A 19,730-nucleotide genomic window follows, 5' to 3' on the forward strand; every position below is an offset into this window, starting at 1 on the left:
CAATCTGAAAGTATATGCTGTTAATAGAAAGGACATTATAGAGGAGGTAGGTTAGCATTAGCATTCCCTCCCTTGTCTGCCTACTGGTTAGTTTCTCAAACGGTCATCTCTACACCTCCTTCCAGGCAGCTTCTTACGTGGTTTAATTTCCTTGAACTTATCCAGAAGTACACAAATATCCTCTGTCTGCTTTTAAATACTTCTTAACAGCTCTCTGCCTCTAGTGAATTTTGTTGATTTGTGTATAAAATCCCTTTATTTTTACCCTTCCCTGATATGTCCCTACTTGTCTTCCTGTCTGTCCATCGTTAGACTTTGAATAACTTCGGGCAGAGGCCATCCTTGTGGTAGATACTTCCAAGACCCCTATGATGGATGGTTCTGCCAATCAATAATAAGCTCTTCCCTTGCCAATTTCACCTCAGTCTTGCCTGGGCTTAGGGGTAGCTGGGTGCTCTCCACCCTGATGTTGATTTCAGCTAGGATGGTGATAGGATGTTAAGCGATATAGAGCTAAGCGTATTCTGTGTGCTGCCTAGGTAGTCTCACCAACACCCTCCAAACTGCTGTGTGGCTTTTTATGTAGATATTGATAAGTTTCAGGAGAGAACTGAGCCTTGTGAGACTCCACATGTGAAGGCTCTGGAGGTGGAGGAGCAGCCCATTATGACCATCTGGGTTTGGTCTAAGAGGAAAGTTTTGAGCAATTTTGTGTAATTTTGCAATCACCCAGCTGAAGACAGGACTTCAGAATTTGTTTAGTAATGGCCTCAGATGCTGCAGAGATTGCAAGCAGATGAACATGGAGGTAAATCACCTTTCAGTGGGCAGGCCATCATTCACCAGAGCAACAAATGTTTTCCCAGTGCCATGGCATAGTGTAAAGCCAGACTGGGAGCAATCTGTAGAAAAGGACCTAGGGGTTACAGTGGACGAGAAGCTGGATATGAGTCAACAGTGTGCCCTTGTTGCCAAGAAGGCCAATGGCATTTTGGGATGTATAAGTAGGGGCATTGCCAGCACATCGAGGGACGTGATCGTTCCCCTCTATTCCACATTGGTGAGGCCTCATCTGGAGTACTGTGTCCAGTTTTGGGCCCCATACTACAAAAAGGATGTGTAAAAATTGGAAAACATCCAGCAGAGGGCAACAAAAATGATTAGGGGTCTGGAACACATGAGTTATGAGGAGAGGCTGAGGGAACTGGGATTGTTTAGTCTGCGGAAGAGAAGAATGAGGGGGGATTTGATAGCTGCTTTCAACTACCTGAAAGGGGGTTCCAAAGAGGATGGATCTAGACTGTTCTCAGTGTTAGCAGATGACAGAACAAGGAGTAATGGTCTCAAGTTGCAGTGGGGGAAGTTTAGGTTGGATATTAGGAAAAACTTTTTCACTAGGAGGATGGTGAAACACTGGAATGCGTTACCTAGGGTGGTGGTGGAATCTCTTTCCTTAGATATTTTTAAAGTCAGGCTTGACAAAGCCCTGGCTGGGATGATTTAGTTGGGGATTGGTCCTGCTTTGAGCAGGGGGTTGGACTAGATGACCTCCTGAGGTCCCTTCCAACCCTGATATTCTATGATTCAATCCAGGATGCTGGTACTGACAGGCACCATGGCAGACTGTTTTTCCCTACCTTTCCAAAAAAAGAAAAGGAGTACTTGTGACACCTTAGAGACTAACAAATTTGTTAGTCTCTAAGGTGTCACAAGTACTCCTTTTCTTTTTGCGAATACAGACTAACACGGCTGCTACTCTGAAACCTACCTTTTCAATTAGTTCGCTTGGAAAAGGGACCAAGCCAGCACCCTGGTCAGCACCTCCCACTTCTTGAGCTGCATTGCATTTGCCCTCCAATGTGCCTGCTTCACACTGGCAGAAACCAACATAAAATGGGGGGTGAGGGAATGTAGCACTTTATTGTCAAAGGAAAAAGGGTAATCTGAATGCTGCGTCTTCATTTTTACCATATTCACTGTGTTCTGAATGAGTGGTGTAGAAAACGGAGTAATTGAAAACCTGTATTATTGTGCAATTTGACCTGTTTTGGCATGATTGGTAACCTCTGGGCAAGAGAGGCCCAGGACTGTAACAGCAGGAGTGCTAGGGATGCTCAGTGAGAGGGACAGCAGATCTAGGTTGGGAAGCTCTGTGCAGTACCTATCTATAATGTATTTGTTTCAGGCCAGAGCTATTAGCTCCTCACAACGACTGTCAAATTACCTCTAACATTTTTAGTAGTTGGGGGGAGGAAGGAGGGAAAGGTAAAACATATTATGACAGATTTGAGCTTTTCATTTATTGTTCTACCATAAAAATGTATCATATAGTGATTTCCCTCGTCTTCTCCCCACCTGATATGCATTTTAGTAGAAGTTGTATGAAATACTTTTTGCCAAGAACGTGAAAAATTCATTTTGTGAAAAAGAGCAGAAGACCAGGCTGAGGGATGGCTCCCTATTCTCCAGACAATAAACTTCATACCAGCTCTGCTAATACATTCTAAATCAAATTTATAAATCCCTGGGAATGGGTGAGGTAGTTTTTATGCATCAAGGACCATAGCTGGATTCCAATCAGTGAGTTCTCGGAGTCTAGAAACTGTTTGCTTTCCTTGGCAAAAAGGAGAGGGAGACTTTCTCTAAAAGGTTTTGGTTTTTGATTTTCAGTACACAGGAATGTTTCACTGATGTGGTGTTTATCCTTCATGACACATCAGTGCTATCAATTTTCATGTTTTCTGTATTTTCTCTTTCTTCATAGAACAAATAATTAAAAATATAAACTTATTAAATCAGTGCAGCAGTTTATATGGTATTAACCTGTTCTTAAACATCTGTGTTGGGAACCAGCTAAGCAAAACACATCTCGCTGCCCTGCTAAAATTGCATCAAGGAGCATTCAAGCAATACATTTTTTCATAACAATGGAAGTTGGCGTCTGTAAATAGACAGTGCTGTGTGAAATGTTCACAACTAATATTTGACATTCAGCCCAGGTTGGGTGTGAGAGATTGGCCTTTGCTCACAAAGCTTTTCCTGAATTTTGGGCTAACCATCCCTCTCCAGCGATGTCTGTCAATCTTCAGGCTTGAGGAAACCTCAACGGTTTTAGATTTGCAGATAATTATTTTTTGTTAAGGTGAAGGTTGAGAGTGCAATTGAAAGGTAAATTAGCAAAAACAAAAAAGAAACACACAACAATAACTACAAACCCAACTCTTAAAAAGAGTGGCAGGAAGTACAAAATACTTCTCTCTTCACTGAAAAGTTAACAAGAAAGTGTCTATCACAGATCCTGCAAAGACTTGAGTACATGCTTAGTTCTATGTCTAAGTCGATGTCTCACTACCCACTACACATGAACTTAATCATGTGCATCAGTCTTGGCAGGCTCAGGGTCTATCTTGTTTTTTGTTGCTCTAATGTAACTGGGTAAAAATTATCAACCATATTAAACGCAAACCTTTCAGTAACATACAGTGCTTTTGTTCTTCTCATCCATGAGACCAAGTGTACACATTCTGTCATTTTGAATTCCTTGTAACCATTGTCACAGTTTGAAAAGCTCTTCACCTGCCTTAATGTAACCTGAGTTGAGCAATCCTCTACCACAGAATGGGGTTTAAGGACTTATTAAGAATATTAAATAAAGAGGCAAACACAGGTGCATGACTTCTGGCATCCATCTCATTTGCATAATAGCAGCCAGGTAATTGAAGTGTAGACTGGTTAGTCAGCCAAGCACAAAAAGAAAACAGCACCACATTTAAGTATGTTTCCTTAAATCTTTCTTCTTTGGAAGTGTATTGTTTCAAAGTGGAAGTTGCTAACCCAGCATTTACTAGGCAGAGGGCACAGGTGTGTATTTTCCCCCAATTAATTTAAATGTATTTTACTGGAGTACTTTGTTTAAATCTTATTTCCAACAATGAGTCACATTCTGCTCTCAGATACATCAAGCGTAACAGAGCAGATTTTGGCCCTTGGCCTCCCTTCCCCTTAAAAGGAAATCGCTTTCTCTCACATGATCGCTCTTTTGGGCGCTAGACTGTGAAAATAAGAAGAGGAATGAGGAGTGCTAAATACATTTTGTATAGGCGGATGAAAAAATATTTTGTATAGCTTCTCTGCTAACAAGGTTTTTTTCCCCTCTGCATTCAGAGGACTCCAGTTTATCCTGTGAAAACATTCAATGATCCATATTTTGATCTCAGTTCCTCCCAGTATAAATGAGGAGTAACTCCACTGAAATCAGTGTAAATGATTTACACCAGTGTAAATGAGATCAGAATCTGTCCCCAGTGTGTCTATAACAGCAATGTGACAATAACAGGGAGTAAAGGTTGGAATGAGACTGAGGCCAGCTTCTCTAAAGAGTATTTTATCTATTGGAGTTCATGCAGCAAAGTAGATTTTTGAGTTGATAGTTATGCTAAATTCTGTGTTGTGTTGAAAACTGAGGTTATCTGACTGTCAAATGTAATGCTGGCTCCTACAGAGAAATTTTGTTTTTAAGACACTTGCATGAAATCAAAAAAAGTGCCTCTGTGTTTGTGTACGCACACGCCCTCCCCTCTCCCCCGACTGTGGACGTGTCCATGATTCTAAGGCCAGGGGAGTGGTCCCTCTGTTAGCCTACGCATACATGTACTTTCATTGGGCTAACGCAGGTATGAGTAGCAACGTCGCTGTGGTTGAAAGGGTAGTTGCAGGGGAGGCACAGCTTAGCCAAGCCGAGCCCACGCCCACTGGTTTCAGGTGGGTTTGTTCTCGGCACGGCTAAGCCATGCCTTGGCTGCCACTACCCAACCTGTTGCAGCTACACTGCTATTTGTACTGTCACTAGCTCGATGAGCGTTATCACAGGTATGTGAACACAAGCAAGGGAATCGTGCTCCTGCTTCACAGAGCAGATGTAGCTTAAGAGTCCTGCATCTGTGTATGGGGAAGAAAGATGGTTGTGTGATCACAGCAGCGTACTGGGAGTCTGGATTCCTGTGTGCTGTTTCCCTCTCAGGTGGGGCTCTCTGTGTGACCATGGGGAAGTTCCTGAATCTCCATGGCTCAGTTTTCTCATCTGTAATGTGTGATAAAAATACATTTCTACCCTATATGGCATGTTTTGAGGCGAAACCTATTAATGTTTATTTGTATTATGTACTTGGAGTTTCTCAGATAGAAAGCTGTATAAAACTTTAAAGTATTTTTGCTAATAGATAACTGAAAATATCACTACAATAGCTTACCATGCTATCATAGTGAAGAATTTTGAAAATATAGCATGAATGAAAATTGCAATTCAGTAATAAGTTATCATAGCGTATTATTTGTCTTAACAGTGTCCTTGCATATAGCCATTCTTGGCCAACTGTATATCAAGGACTTAATCCTGTAAAGAATGAGCACTTTGACCCTGATCCACTAAACATATGCTTAAGTCCCCTAGCCGTCAATGGATTTGGAAGCACGGAGGTATGACCTTGGACTAATGATGTAACCGTTCTGTGCCTCAGTTTCCCCATCTATACAATAGTGTTTATGATATCTACTTTGTAAAGTGTTTTACAATCTAGGGATGGAAAGTTCTATTTAAAGGCTAAGAGTTGGTAGTTCTTTGTCAGTCCAAACTCCTTTTGAAATCAGGGTGAGTTTGGTTTGAGTAAGGACTTGAAGGAAGATCAGGGCCTCTGTTTGCATGGCTAGTTAAAACATTGGACTTTGTTGGGGAAAGGTGGCAAGTGTACTGAGGTTTCTTGCTGATCTATTCTGTTGTGAATATTCAACAAGTAGAGTCCAGATCTTGATAAGTAACTTTATTTTCATGGATAAGTTTCTCCATTACTAATAATATCCCAAACCCAAGTTCTAATATGTTGCCAAAACTGTTGTCTCATGCTGTTAAAATGCATAATAGTTATAGGTACTTTATTTTTCTTTAAAATGGATTAATGTTCTTATTTGTTCTTAAAAAGGTAAAATTTATAGTAAGCGTCTTGTACAGTACAATCCAAAGATTCATGTAATTTTCATAGGTTTGATGTCTGAGTTGCTTCGTTTTGATTTACGGTTCTTTCCCCCAAACCACTTGTGAAAAAATATTTGTAACAAGATTAGAGGCTCCCACAACCACATCCACACATATATCTTTATAAAAGAGTGGCTGCAGTTAGAAAACCTTAGAGTCCAAAATGTCTTGAAAACTTCACGAGTGAATGCAGAGATACTTTTGGGTGACTCCATTGCTACAATCGTTAACCGCCATCTACATACCTTTTTTAGTATCACTTTTGCAATTATCAGCAATGATTATGGTGCCAGATCCTGCCCTGCAATTAAGCCTGCCCTGTGTTGCTCTGGTGGCTCAAATTAGCCCTAAGGTTACCCTACCTGGCCTTGGACATGCAACAGAATGCTGCTTTGAGAATTGTCACAGGAGTGGTGAAGTGAATACTGACAGTCTGGCTCCCAGTCCTCGCATGTATCTTACCGCCATCCCTCCAAAGAGAAGCAGCAATAATGTGAGAATACAACTGTAGGATAACAAATGCAGACTTGCCCATCTACGAAGACCTCCACCCCAAGATGCCACCTTAAGTCTAGGAACTCCTTGTTAGTGGCCAAAACTCTCAAAACCTTGGGACTGTCACTAAAAGACAAGTTTCAGTGGGTGTGAGAAAAACAGTTGGGTCAAGAATTGAGACCTCATCATTGATCATACAGACTAACCACCTGGCTTCACCATGCCCGCTAAGATATGGATCACAGCGAACTTCATGTGGGCAATTGTAGTTACCTAGTACACAAATGGAAAATGAAGGACAGCCTGATACGTGAATGTGGAGAAGACACCCAAACACACCTAGTTGCAAGTTGATCTTCTCCACTGAAGAAATGGTGGCTCACATTCTGTTGTGGCTTTTTTACAATGCACTGCCAGTGCAAAGTGGCCCTAAAGCTGGTATAGATCAGCCAAATAGAAGAGAACCTCCTTCGATGGCACAGAGCAGGCTCCTACACATTCCTCCCTTTGGGACAGTTGGAAGCCAACTCTAGGTCTGAAGTCTGCTCTAACTTATGCCATGGCACTGGCTTAGTGCAGAGTCAGTCCAGGATTGGGAGAGCACAAAGTGGTTTACAGCCAATTTTGAAATACCCTTCCATGCTTCTGAGTTGCACTCTGCTGCCCAGCTGTGCTAAGGATCTGGGTTACTGTTAATGTGTCAGAAACAAAGTCTATAAATTGAAGTGCTGGATTAAATTTTTCCCTGCAAAAGGTGTGTTTCATGACAAATAAAGTATAAGCAACTTCAGAGAATCCAGTATGTGAAACTCAATATTTTGAATTGCATCTTGAAAACAACTATTGTACTATACTGTAACTATACCCAGAAATTAATATTTATGGTCCCTTGCAGTGCACAGTCAGCCTGCTGCCTACTGTAGACCCAATGTCGTGCATGACATGTTGCAGGATCGGGGCCTGTGTTCTTAAAACTTTGTTTTCACAGTTATTCTGTTTTTAACTGAACCATAATAGTTAGTCTATCGTTAAAACTGACCACTTGGATCAAGACATCTTCATGTTATCTTTGTGCAATATCAACATCTGCCTTTCAGATTGTGAGCTCTTTGGGGTATGGGTGGGCTTGGTTGTACAGTGCCTAGCACACTGGGGTCCTGGTCTGTGACTGGGGCTCTTAGGTGCTACTGCAACACAAATAAATAATAATAAAATTATTATCATTAAAAAACTTATAACAATATTAATGCTTAGCTCATATGTGGCCCTTTTCATCAGGAGTGTTTTTATAAAGCTAGATCTATTCCCTAATAGTTGGCATTGCTAAAAAATATGAAATTGTCCTAGGTGAAAATAACACTGTATCCCTTCACAATCTTTTCTCAACATATATCTCCCACTGGAGTCAATAGGAGTTTTGCTTGAGTAAGGACTGCTAATAGTGTTCTTTACCTTTAATCTAAAAAGTATAATATTCAGGACAAAGTCATCTCTTGATATATTGTAAACTATGTTAACCACATTAGGCAACACTCTCAAATACTTTTTTTTTTTAAAGTTGGCAACAGTGGTTTTTATGAACTTAGCCCTGAGCTGATAAAGGAACTTTCTTTTTTTAAAGGTTGTGAATGTTGGATAAGTGACAGGGCCATGTTGCTGGTAGCTCTCTGTTAACTGTTCGAAATAACGGTGCCAATGTTTTGTCAGGTGTGGGCTTCTCAGTGCAAGCCAAAGCTGGGATAACCATGGAAACTGTTCAAGTGAAGGGTATAAGCAACCGTAATATTTTTTAAAAAATCATTTACTCCATGGAGTTTCGAATATCATGTAGTAAGTGTAGTTTTTAGAATTACTTGTTCATTTCATTAAACAATAAAATATGTGGTATTAAGGCCCTTACAAAGATATTTCCTGTACATTGGATTATGTAAGTAGCAATCAAATATTTTACAGCAGATTTCTCAACTGAATACATGCCAAAAATGTCAAAATGGCTAAGAGTTTTAAACTTTAAAAAAAAATAACTTCCTAATCCAATTACTTCTGATAAAGGATAGGTCATTTGTAACAGAGTCACATAATGTAAATGTATTTCAAATGGTACATTTAGCAAAATAGAAATATACTGTATATGCATACAGCTCTTCTACACATTCCTATGTGCAGAACCACACACCATGAGCAGAATCTTGCAGGTAGGAGTTCAGTCGGGGGTGGGGTTGCAGTGGGCTTTAATGGGGATAGGATTCAGCTCCAAAAATTTCAGACAGTGACCAGCAAATATTGGGCCCATTTCTTCCATCATAAAGATGGGTATTACTGTTACTTCTTACTGTAAACTTAAAGCTATGTCTTGAGAGCCTGATTGAAATCATTGAGCCTTTTCATTCATTTTAGTGGGTTTAGGATCAAGACCTGGATGCCCCTAATAAACAAGATACTGAAAGGGGACATTTCAGTACACTTTGAATGTTGGTTTTGTTTCTTATCTGCAAATAGCATATCTCTCGCAGTCCATGCAGTCCTTCTCAGCATGACAGCATGCACTTTGCTGATGTCTTCACAATAGCTTTGAAAGACCTGGGGAATGTGGTCTTTCTAGGGAGAAAAGTACTCTCCCTTCCCCCCCACCCCCCAGCATTTTTTTAAGTTAAAAGAATATTAAATAAAACCTTTTTAAGAATACTCTATACAGAGAAAATATATTTAAAAAAGACTGATTTTAGGCTCCAGTCCATTCCATTGCGGCTTATTGTGACATACAAGAGTGGATGATACAGCAGAAGTCCTGTATTTGACAAATCTGAAACAAAGAAGGTGTTGGAAGCTAGAAATCCCCTTCAGTCTGCCCCTCACAATGCTTATTTGAGAACAAAGCACTTTTCTTTCAAATGCAGCAGTAATATTTTTTACATAATGGTCCAACTCTGCCTCTGGATATACGTGTAGATTTCGTGAGGGCCTCGTATGCATATCTGGGCTCCAGTCTTGCCCTCCATAATCTAATTTCAGTGGAAGTTTTGTTTGAGTATGGAGAGCAGGATTGGGTCTCCGAGGAAAGGATTTGGCCCAATATTTCCAGGACATTAACATTTTCTCTCCTGTTCATCATTCTGTTTAATTCACTAGACCTGATTGATTTAGATGAGAGATTCTTAACCTCAATGTTTTATCAACTAACGTACTCACAATGTAATCACAAGGCATCGTGTCAACTTAATGTCATGGTCTATTGTTACAGCATCATGACAAAAAATAGCACAAATGCAGTGGTGTCCAGTCATGGCACCAGGATTATTTCCTGTGTCTCTGCCCACCAACGTACCTTCTCCATTTTCTCCCCACCTCAACCCGTCCACTTGTGGCTGGTCAGATGGAGGAGACTTTCTTCTTTTTCCCCTTTTTCTGGGTGCTGGGATGGTTAGTGGCAATCCCGGTCTAAGTTTCAGCAGCACCATGCATGTGTCACACGTGTCAGGCAAACTTAGACTCTTTCTTCTGCCAGAGACCAGGTATAGCATGAGCAGTACTGCTCAAACTCATACATTTCAAGAACCACTTGGAGATTCTGACTGAACTACATGTGGCTGCAGAGGAACACGTGACATAATTTGCTGTGGAGATAAGCAGCTTTTTGTGGAGCTGCAGAAGACGTTACACTTCACTGAGAAATAGATTTTTTCAAACTCACAATTCAAATAATGGAACACGAACCAGAGGATCACTCCTTTTTGTATGGCCCCCTTTACCATAGGACCTGAGCATCTCACAATCTTTTAAATCTATTTATCCTCCTTATACCACCCCTTTTGAGCTCGTGAAGTACTATTACTATTTTAAAGTTAGGGATCTGAAGCAGAAGAGACTAAGGTCCAGCTCCGCAAAGGTATTTAGGCTCCTAACTTCCATTGATTTGCCTACGGTCACAAACACAATCTGCAGCAGAGAAGGGAGTTAAAGTCAAATCTGCCACCTCCCAGGCTAGTACCCTAACCACTGGACTGCACTTCCTCTGTAGGATAGTGCACTTTGTGTACAATCAGTGCTGAAGTCGTGATTCAACCTTTGAACTCACCATTTGAAATGCTCAGTGTTAGGAGGTTTAAACTTTCAATATTTTAAAATAAAAATTAGACAAAGTAAGCAAACATTTTATTGGGCCAACCTCTGTGGGTGGAAGGGATGAGCTTTCAAGCTTCACAGACCTCTTCTTCCGGTCTGTGATTTAGGATGGGGGAGAATTACAGATAAAAATACAGTTCCAAACATATGCATGCGAGTGTGTTAGTTATGGGGCAGGTGTTTGTAAATAAGTCACAGCTGCTTTCTAACATCTTATATGAGAATGGGCACACTAGCCAGACTTTCTGCTGAGTTGGAAGATATTGTCTACTTTTAAAAACAACAGTGGGACTGTTAGATGCTCTTCTGATTATCTCAATTTGATAAAAAAATATTCTCTAGGTCCACAGGCTTTCTAAAACCGAAATTGAGTTGCTTCATTTCCAACTGTGACTCTACTGCTGTTTTTTTAAAAAAAAACACATGGTGTAAGAGGTAAGAAAATCAAGTAAATGAAACCCAAGGGAACGATAACAAAATGAAAAAGGCAACTTGGCCCAATCAAAATAAGAATCAAGGAATACTAACCTAGTTCAAAAAGAACTCTTTCTTCTCTTTATATATAAACATCCCAATAGCTGAAGACTGAATGAGCACCCATCAGGAGGTACAGGAAAAGACTTCTAAACTGGAAACCTGAAAAGATTTGGGTTTATCCCCCCTCCACCACCCCGCCCCCATAAGGATGAAAAAGAAGTATAGACACAGTCTTACACTAAGAGTGAGTTTGCATGAGAAAAGATGGTGTCATAATAGCAACATGAAGTATTGTCAAACAAGAAATGTATTTATGGAAATAAAGACAAATCCCCCAAATTTGTTGTTAACATCTCTGAATGTCAGCACCTTGAGTCTCAGGAAGAGCCACCTCCTAAACTCAGGGAATTTCCTGTCTTCACAGATCATTGGCCCTGAATGCAGCTCTTACTTTCCTGTCTTCTAATGTACATTGTGCCAGCTAAAGGGGATGGATGGTTAAAAGAAAACGAAAATAGAAAGGGAAAAATTTGCTGACCAGAAGAAAGGAGAGGAAGGAAGAGGCAGGACTTCTGCCCCCCCGTAGGGTTCTACTTTCCCAATTCAGCTCCTGCTGAAAAGTATGCCTGTAATTTTCTCAGAGCTGCATTATTTCATTTAAGCACTGTCCACAGTGAAGGGCTTTGCAGCGGGGAGGCTAATGCTTTCCCCTCTCTCATTTCTGTTTGCACAGGAAAACCTTTCATATGTGTTCATGATAGAAGAAGAAATAAATAGGGCAATGTTAATTCAAGAACTATCGTTGAAGAGCATTTGCTAGAAGGTTGCTAAAAAGTATCATTTTATAAGCCATTCAACCAAAGTATGGTATAAACCACAGGGGTCCTATAGCACAGCGTGGTTAAATAATTTATATCACAGTTCATCGCTTTCTCTGTGCTGTTCAAGGAAACAATATTATTCAAGTTGAGAGGAAGGTTGGTCTTGTGTTTAAGGCAGTGAGCTAGAACTGAAGAGGTTGGAGTTCGATTACTGACTCTGCCCCTGTAATAGAAATAATCATACTTAGAACCCCGCTTACATGAACTGTGTTTAAATGTAGTTCTGGAGTGACTATGGGCAGGCTCTAAATACCTTGAAAATTGAAGGAAGACTAAATATAGTCATGGCAAGATTATGTCTCTCCTTGCACAGGTGCACAAGGAGGAATGAAAGGGCCCAAGGGGAGAATTGGGATCAGGCACAATAAGGTTGATCTGGTACCTCTGCAGTCAATGGGAACCTTTATGTTGATTTCAGTGGGTACTGAATCAGGCCAAGTGTGAAGAAACCTAAGGAAACCACATTATCTCCTGACAGACTTTCCTGAAAGTGTTGTCAGTTCTTTATCCTTCCTTTGCAACACAGGGATCAATATCTGTGAAGATGTTTTTTTTAAAAAGCAAACAAACAATGCTGTATTTAGCTAAAAAACAAATTGCCACTCATTTGACACTTAGCCATGTGCGCACTTGGTAATTACCTTCAGAGGCTGCCTTTCACAATGATAATGCCAGCTCATAAAAAGTGGCTGCATTGTAAAACCCCCTTCAAAAAATATATTGAGGCATGAAATGAATGGCAGGAGTGGTTTGAAGTGGAGAGTGATAAGCACATTGCATGTTAGGGTTATTGTGTGATGCTATAATTACACACCTAGCTTGCAGGCTAATAATTAAACACAATTTTTGATTTTTAGCTTATTGATGTTGCTTCTACCCTATTTTTCAAGGGCAGCGGTAAACTGCATGATTCCGTGCAGTGAAGTATTTACACACAGGTATACAAATTTGTTACCCTGCAACTTTTTAAGGAACTTACTCCAGCTTTTTGAGGAAATATTTTTTTGGGGGCTATTTATTTAAACAAGGTTTTTCAGGTCACCGAGTGTTAAATAAACCTAGTTAAATAGGAGCAGTGCACGGTGGGGGCTGCAGAGTTCCTCACCACAAGCTCTTTTCCCTTCCTTCATCCCTCCCATCCTTGGGAACTTGCTTGTGTAGCCCAGCAGGAAGATGGCACGAACATTTATGTAGCCTTGCTGAATTCCAAGCTAGTCACATGCCAAATCTTCAGCCTGTTTATCTGTGAGGCAGTTTTTTCAGAGTGGAATGTGTTTGATCTTTTCTCTGAAACAATAGTAACACAACTCTAAGAATGTAAAAGTTGCTATGCCAGGGGGAAAAAAACCTACTTAGTCCTGTCTTTAGCAGTGGCTAATACCAAATGACTCTAAAGAGTGTGCAAAATAATCATAATGCATGCAAGGCCTTATCTACATGAGAAAATTGCACCATTTTAATTTAACCCAATTTCTAAACCAATTTAATTAAATCAGTGCAAACCCCAGCTTGGGCACCCTTAATTTGGTCTATGTGACTGGCTTATTTTGTTTAGCTCAAACTAAGTAAATGAGTAGAGGTACTTGGGTCAATGGTGTTCTGCGTAAGATTACATGCAGGAATTTGGTGCAGGTTTCAGAGTAACAGCCGTGTTAGTCTGTATTCGCAAAAAGAAAAGGAGTACTTGTGGCACCTTAGAGACTAACCAATTTATTTGAGCATAAGCTTTCGTGAGCTACAGCTCACTTCATAGGATGCATACTGTGGAAAGTATAGAAGATCTTTTTATACACACAAAGCATGAAAAAATGGGCGTTTACCACTACAAAAGGTTTTCTCTCCCCCCACCCCACTCTCCTGCTGGTAATAGCTTATCTAAAGTGATCACTCGCCTTACAATGTGTATGATAATCAAGTTGGGCCATTTCCAGCACAAATCCAGGTTTTGTCTCCCCCGCCTCCCACAAACCCACTCTCCTGTTGGTAATAGCTTATCTAAAGTGATCACTCTCCTTACAATGTGTATGATAATCAAGGTGGGCCATTTCCAGCACAAATCCAGGGTTGTGCTGGAAATGGCCCACCTTGATTATCATACACATTGTAAGGCGAGTGATCACTTTAGATAAGCTATTACCAGCAGGAGAGTGGGGTGGGGGGAGAGAAAACCTTTTGTAGTGGTAAACACCCATTTTTTCATGCTTTGTGTGTATAAAAAGATCTTCTATACTTTCCAGAGTATGCATCCGATGAAGTGTGCTGTAGCTCACGAAAGCTTATGCTCAAATAAATTGGTTAGTCTCTAAGGAATTTGGTGCAGTATTTCTATATGCTTATAGGTCCATGAATAGTTATTTTACAGTTTTTGCATCGCTGTGGGTACTATGATATTGTTATTCAGGGTAAAGTGACACAGATTCTTAATTTATTTTAAAAAAATGTATCCCTTGATTTGAAATAGGCTTTACAGTCTGATGGGTTCTAGTCATTATGGGTATGCTAGTCTGCCCAAGGACCCTCTTCTTAGAGTGAATCTCTCCTCTTCTTGGCATGAACACTGAGCCTGAACCTTAGTAACTTATTGTAACTTTACACTTATGTAACTTACGTAACTTACAACTTTTATTGCTCATATTATGACACAGTGGCCTTGATAGTCCAGATGGATATCGACTGACAATGACACTCCCTTGTAATAACATTTTAAGGTGGCAAATTCCCCCAATGCAGCCTTTTCCTACCAGATTTCCTAGTAGCAGTCCTGCTAAAACTTTGCTGCTCAGTGTCTGGAAGCTGCTTCTATTTTATTAAGGTGCAGATTAGTATGGGCTGCCCCGTTCCTCATGGATGCTGATGTCTGTTTGATCCAGCACAGGCCTTGTACACTGCAAAGCCAGGGCTCTATTTGGAAGTAACATATTGTTCCTGCTGCCTGGAGCTCAGTCCAAAAGCAAATGCAGAATTCTAGAAACAGCGTACTTTCTGCCTGAAGTGAGAACCATTGCAGTCCTAAGCATAAGGCTAAGCTGCAATATGTAACAACAGCAATAACAAAATCAGACATCACTTTATACAAATAATGCATTCTGTAATATTCATACTAGTAAGTTAACCATGCTTCAGTGTCAGTAAAAGATGTGGCAAACATATCAGTATCATATCAGCACTCAGCTGACAGTGCGACAAACACATGGGTATTTCATGCAGAATTGTTATATACACACAGTCAAATAGATGCTACTTGTTTCCCTTATTTGCCAATAGGTATATGGATACCCAAATCTGACTTTCCCAAAGTTCATTGGGATATTTGATTGACTAAGCTGGGTGACCTTTACAGATTTGGCTCCAAATGAGTGTTTGGCACATTCCGAGATATAGGAGAAATGTAATTTCAGTTTAAAGTCATTGTTTACCTTTTCTCTTGTGTTACTGGAATTAATTAGCTAATACCAAGCACTCCTCCGAAGGGTCTTAGGTCTATCTAATCTAGAGTGTGATGTGTTACATTTCTCATATTTTGTTTGCCCACGTTGTAATTGTTGATTTTATTTCTTGTGGGTCTTATTCTCTGGGTAAGGATAAATGTGGGGGAATAAGGTGGGGGGTCTACTGTAGACCACCAAAGCAGGAGAAGGTGATGCTCGAGCCATTTCTAGAGAACTAACAGAAATATCCAAAACACAAGACCTGGTAGTAATGAGAGGCTTAATACCCTGATATCTGTTGGAAAAGTCATATGGCAAAACACAAAATGTCCAATAAGTTCTTCAAATGTGTTGGGAACAACAACTTGTTTCAGAAGGTGGAGGAAGTAACCAGGAGGGCAGACATTTTAGACTTGATTCTGACTAATAGGGAGGAATTGGTTGTGGATCTGAAGGTGGAAGGCAACTTGGATGAAAGTTATCATGAAATTTTAGTCTTCATGATTCTCAGAAAAGGAAGGAACGAGAATGGCAATTTAAGGACAGTAGATTTTAACAAACTCCTAGAACTCGTGACTAAGGTCCCATGGTTAGAAAATCCTAAGGGAAAAAGGAGTTCAGGACAGCTGGCAGTTTTTCAAAGAGACAATATTAAAGGCACTACAGCAAATTATCCTGATGTGGAAGTAAGACAGTAAGAGTAATAATAGTATAGTAATAGTAAGAAGCCAGCATGGCTACATTAGGAACTCTTTAATTACTTGAAAATCAAAAAGGTATCCTACAAAAAGTGGGAACATGAATAAATGGCTATGGATGAATAAGATGGTAAGGATGAAAAAGAATAGCACAAGCATGTAGGGACAAAATCAGAAAGGCTAAGGAACATAATGAGTTATACCTAGCAAGGGACATAAAAAGCAATAAGAAGATGCAGTAAGAGGAAGGGGAAGAAAAGCGTAGGTCCATTACTTATCAGGGAATGAGAGCTAATAATGGATGACGCCAAGAAGGCTGAGGTGTTTAATGCCTATCTTGCTTCAGTTTTCACTTAAAAAAATAATTGTGATCAGATGCTTTACACAATTAATATCAACAACAAGCAGGAAGGAACACACACCAGAATAAAGAAAGAACAGGTTAAAGAATGTTCAGACAAGTTAGATGTTTTGTCAGGGCCTGACAAAATTCACCCTAGGGTACACAAGGAATTAGCTAAGCTCAGAACATGAGTGATTTTCTTTGAGAACTCATGGAGGATAAGTGAGGTCCCAGAAAACTGGAGAAGGGCAAATATAGTATCTGTCTTTAAAAAGGGGAACAAAGAGGACCTGGGAAATTATAGACCAGTCAGCCTAACTTTGATAGCTGGAAAGATATTGGAATGAATTATTAAACAATCAATTTGTAAGCACCTAGAGTTTAATGGTGATAAGTAATAGCCAACATGGATTTGACAGGAACAAGTCTTGCAGAGCAAACCTAATTTCCTTCTTTGGCAGGTTTACTGTAGTAGATAGGGGCAAAGCTGTAGACTTTTCATTTTTAGTGAAGCTTTTGACACAGTCCAACATGACATTCTCATAAGCAAACTAGGGAAATGTGATCTAGATGAAACTACTGTAAGGTGTCTGCACAACTAGTTGAAAAACCATTCTCAAAGAGTAATCATCAATGATTCACTATTAAACGTGGAGATATACCTAGTGGGGACCCTCGGGGTCGGTCCTGGGTCTGGTGCTATTCGATATTTTCATTAATGACTTGGATAATGGAGTGGAGACTGTGTTTATAAGATCTGTGGTTGACAACAAGATGGAGGGATTGCCAGCACTTTGGTGGACAGGATTAGAATTCAAAATTACCTTGAGAAATTGGAGAATTGGTCTGAAATCAACAGGATGACATTCAATAAAGGCAAAGTACTACACTTAGGAAAGACACATCAAATGCAATGGGGGAATGCAATCAAATGCGATGCGGGAATAACAGGCTCGGTGGCAGTACTGCTGAAAAGGATCTGGGGATTATAGTGGATCACAAATATGAGCCAACAATATAGTGCAGTTGCAAAAAAAAAGGCTAATATTATTCTGGGGTGTATTAACAGGAGTGTCATACATAAGACATGGGAGATAGATGTTCCACTCTGCTTGGCGTTGGTGAGTCCTCAGCTGGAGTATTGTCTCTAGTTCTTGATGCCATATTTTAAGATATAGACAAATTGGAGACAGTCCAGAGGCGAGCAACAAAAATGATAAAAGGTTTAGAAATCTCACCTGTGAGGAAAGGTAAAAAAAATTGAATATGTTTAGACTTGAGAAGAGAAGACTGAGGTGAGGGGGACCTGATAAGTCTTCAAATATGTTATGGACTGTCATAAAGAGAACAGTGATCAATTGTTCTCTATGTTCATTGAAGGTAGGACAAGAAGTAATGGTCTTAATCTGCAGCAAGGATGATTTCACTTAAATATTAGGGAAAGCTTTCTAACTGTAAGGGTAGTTGGCTACTCACATAGGTTGCCAAGGGAGGTTGTGGAATCTCCATCATTAGAGGTTTTTATAAATAGGTTAGACAAACACCTCTCAAAAATGGTTTATGCATACTTGGTCCTGCTCCAGCGTAGGGGGAAGAACTAGGTGATGTCTCAAAGTCTCTTCCAGCCCTACATTTTTCTGGTTCTCTGGTGGCGGTTGCTGATCTTGTTAAAAATATGAATAAATGTCTTCTTTTTTTTTTCAATTGTGTAGATGGGAATATGTGTCTCCAGATAGAGTAGGCTAGGTTTTCATCGAATTGTGACCCACATGTTTGAAATTATGGGCAGTCCCATAATATGTATGTGAAATTGCTATTTGACCACATCAGAGGTTGGGCCTATTTGAGATAATTATATTAATGATTTTGGGTGCTTAAAAGGGTGATGCAATAACTGTCTATTGGATTTATGTTCATAATGGTGGGAAGATAGTGGGGATCTGTGCATTTTGGAGGTACCTTGGTATTCTGCTTCCTACTTTTTCAAATGAGTTAGGTTTAGAAGGATTATGATAATTTGTCCTTTTTATCTAACTGTTTTTCTGATTATTTTGCAATTTTGATTTCAGAAATAGACATGGCTTGCTATATGCTAGTATGTTCTGGTGTAGAGATAATATCATACTTAGAAATAGTTATAAAAAGCTCTGAAGGTTTAATTGTTGGAAAAGTGGTTCAAATGATTTGAAATCTAAAATGTTGATCTACTGTTGATAACTTTACTTTTCTCATGGATTCTATAGAAGTGTCTGGGAAGCTAGAAATAATAACTAGATAGGACAAGGATGTTTTGATGCCCCATTTATTTTTCCTTCTTGAGTTTTCATTACACTGTTCTATTTGAAACATTGTGGAATAGGCAGTTGACACAAGAGATCCTTCCTGACATGGTACACTGTGTACTTGAGTCTGAGAGATATAGTTGCTTTTATTAAAACATTCACACTGATAGTATTTTCAGTGGGAGAAAGTTGTAATATTGTCTTGTTTACAGACTTACACTGAACTAGGAGGCACTGTTTGACCTTTGGCAACCTAACAGAGAAGAGTCCAATAAGCAATCACAGGTTTTAATATTGAAAAGGGGAACAAATCTCATTAGTTCCTACATCAGTTGGGTGTGAGAGCGTGGACCTAAGAGTCTGTTATGATTCAGACATGTTCTTCTCTTCTATAAGGCCTCATCCAAAGCAAATTTAAGTCAGTGGAAGAAATTCCATTGATTTCATGTGGATTTGGATCAGACCCATAAAAGTTGTATAACCTGTTTAAAAACAGCAATTGTTTGTTGAAGGTTTTGTCAAAGGTTCAGTGTGGGTTTCTATTTTATCTGGTGTCAGGCTCTCATTCCTAATTATTGTCTAATTTCTGGGGTACCTCTTCAGGACTCAAAAGGCCAGTAAGTAATTTTTAGGATTTAATAACTTTTCTGCACCGTTTGTTTCATTTTTTTATGGAGCAAAAAGAGACATTGTTCCTGTTAGCATTTCAAGATTCAGAATGGGCATAATGCATGATTTTACACAACCGATTCCATGTATCCATCTGCTTCTGCTCCTGATAGCACAGAAGTAGAAAAACCAGCAGAAGCATCAAGAACCTGAATAAAATGTGCTAATGCTGTTATTCTCTCCACTTTATAAAATAACGTGTTTCTGTGCCCTATAATCCTAATCCAATGCCTTTCCGGTGACTTCAGTGAGCACCAGATCAGTACCCTGTGTGATAGGTTGCTGACTGAAAGGTGAAGTATAGAGT

General features: G+C 39.8%; 1 protein-coding gene across 1 annotated transcript in view; it reads left to right on the forward strand.

Moving 5' to 3' along the window:
* The window catches only part of CFAP299 (cilia and flagella associated protein 299), a 395,611-nt gene that overhangs the window by 121,798 nt on the left and 254,083 nt on the right, over nt 1-19,730 (forward strand). The window lies entirely within an intron of this gene.

Source organism: Lepidochelys kempii, chromosome 4, assembly GCF_965140285.1.
Source record: "Lepidochelys kempii isolate rLepKem1 chromosome 4, rLepKem1.hap1, whole genome shotgun sequence".
Lineage (NCBI taxonomy): Eukaryota > Metazoa > Chordata > Testudines > Cheloniidae > Lepidochelys > Lepidochelys kempii.